Genomic DNA, 8,536 nt, shown 5'->3' on the forward strand with positions numbered 1-8,536 from the left:
GGTAACAGATATTCAAAAGGTTATTCATAGGGAAAAACTTACCAATATGGATGCCTTCACTTAGAAATGCTGAGGCAATCTCCACCAGGGAACAATCTCCAAGAAAAGCTGCATTAGTGGTGGTCAGCCCTTAAATGAGGTCTAGAGGAGGTGGAGTCAAGCTCCACCACTTCTGGGAGCACAGCTAGATTACTCTCACCTGTGCTCCCACAGTTGACCCAACACTTCCCTCATCTGATTAATCAGAGGTTCAGGCTGTGATTACCAATTTCCCATACACCACTGATGATTTTAGGCCGAAAAATATGATGATAATTCCAGTGAACTCAAATTGATGTTTAAAGGTTTTGCTATTGATTGCTGGGGTTCAATTTGTCATTCTAAAATCATTCAGTGTGCTGTATTACATACTACATGCATTGTCTGCCTTCATGCGTAAGAGATCCCAAAGAATGGTTAACAACTAAGTTTGTATGGGAAATCATCCGTATGTTATTTAATTGAAGCATTCATTAAGGAATGAAACACAATTGTTATCCAAGCCCTAAAAACTAAAATTTGTTTTGGAAAAAAATGTAAAAATTATTTTATCCAAGTAAAATATCTGTTAGCATTAAAGCAAGCAAAGATTAATTAATGATCAAGGGTAGGATTTTGCTAGATTGGGGTTAATAGCTGACCCCTTCAGAAATATGTACTCTAATACTCCTTGACAGCTTACTCCTAAATCTTGTATCTTCTCTGAAGGATCTAACAGTAGGACCGATAATCTGGTAACTAACTACTAAAGAGTTAGTAGCCAAGTAACAATATGCCGTTTTCCATCCTGTTTTCTTCCATGTGATAAATTGATCACCTGCTTCCAGTTAGTGTCAAGATATTGCCTGCACGTTTTAAAGTTTTATTCATTTACTGGTGTCCCTATAGGCAAACTCAAGTGGATTTAGCAATGGCACAGTGACTGCAGCATAAATAAAAAATACTACACTACAGTGCAGTCTCTACAGTGCTACTCAGTGCTACTTTTATAGGAAACTGTACATAATATTTCTCTTCACTAAAGTGTTTTGCTATTATACTATTTTTTATGTTTATAAAGGTAAACCTTTATAATGTAACGATATAATCAAGTAGGAACCCGTGAGCCATAGGGACCTGTAAGTATACAATTACAGTGAGCAGATATTCTTTACTCTATACAAACAGACACCTGGCAGAGAATAAACATATAACATGCAAGTAAAACAAATAAAGAAATTGACACAACCAAATGTCGTATTAATGGATTATTCCTCTGTTTTCATTTGGGGGAGAGGAACTTAAACGATAAGCTAAATTAAGAAAACAAAAGCATTGAGCCCAAAAGGATGCTGACAATGGGGAAAGAGAACAGAGCACGTAGATGTTATGTGAGGCAGAGGATGAGGAAGTGAGAGGGTTGGAGCAAATTGTACAAGGCAGAGGCATACTGCCCATGTATGAGCAATGTCCAAAGCTTGCTACTTCTACGTCTTTTCCTACATTCTGAGATCTAGCTAGGTCTGGGTAGTTTCTTCCTCCCTTTTTCCTCTCCAAGCAAATTCCCTACTGTGGGGTAAGAAAATGGCTTGTCACTTGTGGGTCATTGTGCTGCAGAATGTACATGGGCTGGGAAAAGCAGTCCCTAGATAGCCTGCTTCTTCTAAAATCTAGGCTGCTAATACAAGAGATCTCAGTACTGGAAAAACTGGGTATTCTCAATTGTGAAATCATACCTTGTACAGATAGGTTGGAGACATAATTAAATTGGTGAAAAATGGAAATATATCTTCAACAATCAACAGGGCAATGATGACAGGACTCAACAGGAAAATAATTCAATGTAACTGTGGCGATCTAGAGTGAAAGTAAAGAGAGTGTCCAGGGGTGATCATTTTTGAAGTGGATAGGTAAATGGCATACTTAAGAGTTATATTAAGAACAAAGTATTATGTTTCAGTGGGCTGGAACATTTATGTGACTTATTTACTCATTTTACATAGTAAATGGAAATATACATTAATCTTTCAGTTCCGACCATCATGTAAAATAATTCATTTTTTAAAAGTTAACAACTACTTTCTTTTTAAGTTACTTTTAACATTTAATCATCAAATGGATCTAATTTCTTTAGTCCAAAGGTCATATTTAAGCTATGGGTTACCACTTTCAATCAAGCTCAGCTTCATCAGAGGCCTCATCTTGCATTGCTAAGTGACTACGATGAGGCTTACATTCAGTGACACTGAGCATGGACGTAATCTGAGATCTGGATGTAAATGTTTTGTTTGGATTCTTTAGTTTTCCTCTCTACCATGGCAGGAAAAGGACATACGCAAAGAAAGCCTGTGGTCTCCAGGAACACTGCTCTGCTGCTGAAAACAATTATAGGGAATGGTTGCTGGGCAATCAGCCATCAAGTAAACTAAGGTCCCTAAGCTTTCCCATACTTATCTTGATTAATGATTTAGCTAGTCATAAAATACTGTGTATTTGTAATTGAAATAGAATACTTAATGTTCTTCAGCAGAAATAAAAAATATGTCTCGTGTAAAAGCCGGCGCTTCTGGTTGAAATAGGCTGTAATTAATATTATCAATAAAATCAAGTGATACAATTCTCTAGTTATTTTTTAGTGGCAAAACCTTTTACATTTACAATGACAAGTAATACAAAAGATAGCGAATATGTCATCATTTGCAGTTCACTTGACACTGTATGATTTTTATTTATTTATTTGTTTGTTTTTGTTTAAGATTGTTACCTGCTTCTCAATAGTAGGGTTTTGGCAATAACAGGTTCTGATCCAGCTTTGAATAGCATTCATGGCATGCTTTCCAAGCTGCATAGTGCATGGATTGAGGCCTGAGAGTCAAATGCTACTCAGAAAGGCTAAATATTGTGTTATACAAAATACTTACCAAATTTGTTGTCTTCTTTGGTGTAGCTACATAGTATCTAAACATCTTGTTAGTAGGGAAATATCAAAATAAATAGTAGTAGAAACAAGCAGAAACAAGTAGAAACAAGAAACAAGCAACATATACATGAGGTACAAATTGCCTTCAAAGTGTCCATGTAAATTTTCCAACAAAAATATGAAAGTGACATTCATTCACAATGTCAGTAGAATATTATTTTTGTGCTTTGGCTCTACTGGCTTAACACATGCACTAACTTCTTCATGATTTGTTCTATCTTAGGGCTATTTTCAGCATAGTCTTTTTATGGGGCTATATTATGTATAAAAATACAGTTTTCTTGACATATAGCATATGTTCATAGGACCATAAAAATGCTTCATCTTTTGAGGGCCCAAGGATCATTAAAACTGTCTAAACTATTAAAAGACAAAACGTTTTATTTTTATTGTGGTAAAAGAATTCCAAAGTTATCTTCCGAAAATTGTTCTCAAAGAACAACAACTAAGAACTAGTTTAGCTAATGTTAGCTGAACTCAGCTATCTTAGGTGAATTGCCATTGCAAGTATACTGCTCCCACGTAATAGAAACTAAGTGTATTTATGTGTGTGTATATTACATACGTTTTCTATACAGATGCGCTCTATAACCTTCAGAGGAAAAAAAGGTAACCTACTTTAAATCTTTCAGTTTTAGGTCTTTTGTACACTCATGAGATTGTGCTGCTTATTTATCTGCTTCCTAAAATGTCAGAAGTTTTGCAAACACATTTTAGGACAAAGTCCTGCATGTGAAATAGTTACTATGGAAGTGGAAAATATGGCTAAGAAAAATGAGAAACTGAGAATTGCCAAAAAGTAGGCAATGGTTTCCATATTTATTTTTTTAAAGTTCCATCTTTATTTTCCACAGTTCTTTGTTATCTGTCACTAATAGGTAAAAGTCCTTAATGATTAATTCATTCCATTCTATGCAGTGTAAATACCTTTAGTGAACATCTTAGAAGAAACCAATTTGTTTCTTTTATTAAGTACATAACAAGCTTTAGAATGAGTAGTAGTAGGACTCTCTGATTGCAGTCATACAGGTAGTAATAGCATTTGGGTTGAAGATCAGATCTCCGTGGTGACTTTCTGTCTTTGATTTTCCATTCTGTAACACTGAAGGTCAGAAGAAACTAACATTGTAATATTGTAGTTTCCCCAGAACTTCATACAAAGATTTTATTTTATTTTATTTTATTCTATTTTATTTTATTTGCCGTGCATGAAAGAAATACATTACTGAGGGGAACATGGGGGTTGACTTTCTGGACAATAATTCCATGGGGTTTTCTGGAAACAGTTTGTTTCATAATGTGTTCTTCATCAGTTCTGCTATTCTTAACATGCTGGAGAAAAAAAAGGAAAGATAATGACCCAAGTTAAACATGTGAAAACTCTCAGGCTAGAAGCCCCAGCATTTTGCAGTGCATGCCCTACTTAGCAATGTCGCACTGTGTATGTGATAAGATTGTTTTAGGCTCTTCATGACTCACTACTCACTTTTTCAAAGCTTCAGATATTTATGTTATTATCAAAATGGAAGCAAAGTCCCATATAATTAGTCCTGTTTACTTTAATATTTTTACCCACATATTAAGTGAAAAGTTCTCTAATTAAGAATTTCACATATGCACTAAGTGAAAGTATTTTTCCTTAGATAACCTAACTAGAGCAAAATATTTTCTCTTTTGCTTCCAATTGGTTTGATTTCTGCTAAGGATATTCTGTTTCCAGCTATTGCTCCACCTCATAATTTTTGTGTTCTGAGTGAACAAGTACTGTGTAAGACTGGAGTTCTCGTGCTGACTAGAATAATTTACATCACCAAAAATAGTAAATTGGTATTTCTTACTTGGGTTCAACTATTCAGCAACAGTTGTGAAGCTGCTGAGATTATAAGGAAGTTCAGGGATGAAGTGCAAAGCAGGAAGATAGGTCATGAACTGGATTGCTAATGCTGATCTGATGTTTAGTCAAGGTTAACTTTTTTTAACCCCATATTCTCTGTAATACCTGGCAGATTTTTGGCAGCTGCCTAATGCTTCTGAAGCTGCAGCAGTGTAACAGTACAGTTCAGGAACAGTTCTTCTGACAAAAGCAAATAAAATAAACAAGCTGTTAGGTTCAGCAAGACTAAGCTAGATGACAAAATCAGGCTCTCAGATCCTACGTGGTACTGGTGGAAATATTCTTCTAGTTTGTTTTTATTATAGTTGAGTTGATATTTTCTTGAATGAAGTTTAATCCCTCCCGCTACAGTGTTTTGCTATTATACTTTTGGGCACGAGTTGTATTTTCCCAGAGTACAAGCTATGTCTAGCTTGTAATAATAAATAGCTTCATAGAATGTACATAACTACCCTTAACATAGCAAATTTAAGTCTTGGCATTATTCAAACAGCTCTCAGAAGTGCAAAGAGAGTACAAGTGTGTGCTGTAGTTGAACTGTGTATGCACATTGCATTACATAGAGCCTTTCAATTTTAGATTTGCTAATAAAGTGGGAAATGAATGCATCATCCAAAATACAGTGTGCGCTACAGTTGTGCCGTGGTTAGTTGAAGAATGTGACAGCAGCATTTAATTAGTCAATAAATATCTCCTGCTGGAAGTTGACAACCTGGAAAGTAGTCTGCTTTGGCATTTCGTATCCAGCACAAGTTCTGTCAGGCAGTGCATGTCATTAGGTGTTGTGCAAGACCTCACCTTAGATGGGAACAGTTCAGAGTAAGTGGTTTTAACTTTGATTCTCGTTCTGCTGATGATGATACATTGACAAGAAGGGTGGAATTTTTTAATGAGAAGAAAAAATTAAAATGTTAAGGTCTTAAATAACAATGTATGTCGCTGATGTCATATTATGTAACACAGTGAACTGTATTTTTCCCCTACATATAGTGAATGATACAGTTAAGAATTCAACACTCCAAGTAGAAAGTAATTAAACATATGTAACAATGTGTTCCTTAGAAATACTGTGAATAAAATCCAGCTTTTGTAAGTCAATGACATTAAATATATATATATATAATTATTTTTTCATGCATTCAATTTATTAAAATGTGATTGTTTAAAAGTATGCTGCATTCAATCAGATAACATTTTTCTTCTGAAAAAATAGTAGTGCTTACCTGTTTTCCATCCTGCATGCGTGTAATTACAATCTTAGGAAATAAAGTTGGAAGTATACAACCTCTTCAGAAGTAAGGGTTGTTAGAGTAGATCTTGGTTTGTAAATCCGTGCGTTCTCAGTTCCTGAGTAGTGGGAACTCCCCTAGGTAAAATTCACAAAAATCAGCATTGACTGTAACTGTCTTTTCCTTTTGTGTTTGTATTTGCTGAAGAGCTGCCCTGATATCTGTTTAAAGACACATGCTGTAACAGTCATATTTAATGTTGAAATATATTGTCACTGTGCTTTGCAGTTTTTCAGTGCTAAGTTATAGCTGTGGTTTTGCTTTTTGTTTGTGTTTTCTTACGAGTGGAGACGTCTTCACCTCACAGGCTTTGTGTATGATGTGCTGTACCTTTGGCAAGTACATTTTCAAAGGGCAAATCTCTATTGGTAACCTTATGCCTCTGTTGCCATGTTGTTCTTTGGTAAGCAGTTTAGTGACTTCAGGAAGTGGTTCACATGAGGAAGAAGGCTCCTTGGAGAGATGCTAGTGGTATTCAGGCACAGCAGGACTAGTAAGAGATTAGTGAATGGGAACATATCAAAATGAAAGATGATTTCTCAAGGAATTTATCAGAGTGGAGGAAAAAAAAAAATGGAAAGAGATCAGTGTTCTAGCTGAAGATATTCACTTAACACTGAAGAAACCATCATGAAGAACAAGGAGAGCCAGATCATTAGAAATGAAAAACTGAGGTCTAAGCTGGTAACACCCAGGTGTTTCTCACAGGTGCCGCATACAAAAGATACATTTATTTTACATCTCTGAAGGAAATGTTAAAATTAAGTGTTAAATATTGAGCATCAGAAATCAAGAAAAAAACATGTCAGTTACCGGTTACGCACGGAGGAAATCCTTTCCTGTGTTTATTCTTGCAGTGGAAATCCTGAGTTAATTCTGGAGGCAGGTTTGGGATTTTTCTAGATTTCTGTTGCCATGGTAAAATCCACTTCTCACTGCTAATGAAACTGGCAGGCCTGCTTCCTCCTAGTAGACACATTATCCCACCAATGAACACAGGATTAACCTGCTGATAAGTAACACCAAGGTATTTCTTCGGGCTTCCCTGTCCTTTGCTGCCTGCAGATCGCAGGGTGTGACAAAAGAAAAGGTATTTTCCTGGTAACAATCACTTCCACTCATGTTACAGAAAGCTCAGAGGAGCAGTACCCTACTTCTCTAGCAGTAAGCTCTTTAAAAAAAGACTCATGCAATTACTGGCAATTGTAATTGAATTAGATAATATCCTGCCTTTCCACATTTATATTTTTGATCAGTAAGGTGTATTTCTGCATTTAGAGCTTAAATACTCCTGTGACACAGCACACATCCATGTCTGTCTGATTTGGTCTTTCACTTGATACCTTAATATCAGCAGAAGGCATCCAAATACTAAGTCCAATTTGTTCCATTTTTGATAATCTCAAGATCCTTTCTCTTCCAAAGAGATTTGTGTGGCAGCTACGCTGAATCTTCTCCATACTTTTTCCCTAAATCGCAAGTTCTTCCACGCAGTCATATCCAAATTTAGCCTATGATGGTATAAAATTTATCTGTCAAGTGAACTAACCCAGAACTGTCATTCTCACTGTTTTAAAAACATCTACTACTCCACTGCATTTAGATGTGTTTGTTATTGTGTTGCAAGCAGTTGTTTTTTAGGAAGAGAAAGGGCAGGTTCTCAGCACTCAGGTTCTCTCTCCCTTGGATGGGAATGGTTCACAGGTGTGCTGGGCAGGAGGGGGCTGCACCCCTTGGCTCTACAGCTCTTGTAGCTCCCTAGTAAAGGAGAGATTCTGCCCTGCTTTGAATCAATCTTGCTTCATTTCTTTCTGAAGAGAATGTTCCTCCAGGTCATAGACTGTTAGTGGTCCCTCTGTGCACATTAACACCTGCCAATGAGCCAATGTGCAGTATTGATGCTCAGCCAGCAGTAACCCCGCTGAAGGTCTTGACTGCTGCCTTTCCCACCTTGCTAAGGAATGGTCCCAGGAGCAGTCAGTCTTCATTGCCACCTTCTCATGCCCTTGTCCATGTCAACAAAGTCCTACAAAACTGAAAGCTCAGCTAAGGAAGTGCAACATACGCCGCAAAAAAGGCATTTCCTCTCCTATGCTCCTTTCTTTTCTGACCAAGGATCAAATTTCAATGCCTTACCTAAAGAAGTGTGATAAATGCTACTTTCACATCATATACTTCTAGCAATAAGGTAAAAAGCAAAGCTAAATATGAGACATTTGACTAGCTTGCTAGTTGTGACAAGCCACAGATAGGAGGCTAGTGTTTGGGCATAGTCCTGCCATCATTGCCACCAAGGGCAGTGAGATCAGGAGTGGCACAGGGTAATGACTTGTCTCTCAGAGCTGCATACCGAGT

At 36.7% G+C, this 8,536-nt stretch overlaps 1 protein-coding gene and 1 long non-coding RNA gene across 2 annotated transcripts in view; one reads left to right on the forward strand and one right to left on the reverse strand.

Annotated features, from left to right (window-relative positions):
• Nucleotides 1–8,536, forward strand: part of ELP4 (elongator acetyltransferase complex subunit 4) — a 118,896-nt gene that overhangs the window by 93,746 nt on the left and 16,614 nt on the right. The window lies entirely within an intron of this gene.
• The window catches only part of LOC140253544 (uncharacterized), a 15,318-nt gene continuing 10,933 nt past the window's right edge, over nucleotides 4,152–8,536 (reverse strand). Inside the window, exons 3-4 of the long non-coding RNA XR_011903885.1 lie at nucleotides 6,116–6,258; nucleotides 4,152–4,330 (exon numbers count right to left, since the gene is read on the reverse strand). This is a non-coding gene — a long non-coding RNA (uncharacterized lncRNA). The remainder of the gene's footprint in view (nucleotides 4,331–6,115; nucleotides 6,259–8,536) is intronic.

Source organism: Excalfactoria chinensis, chromosome 5, assembly GCF_039878825.1.
Source record: "Excalfactoria chinensis isolate bCotChi1 chromosome 5, bCotChi1.hap2, whole genome shotgun sequence".
Lineage (NCBI taxonomy): Eukaryota > Metazoa > Chordata > Aves > Galliformes > Phasianidae > Excalfactoria > Excalfactoria chinensis.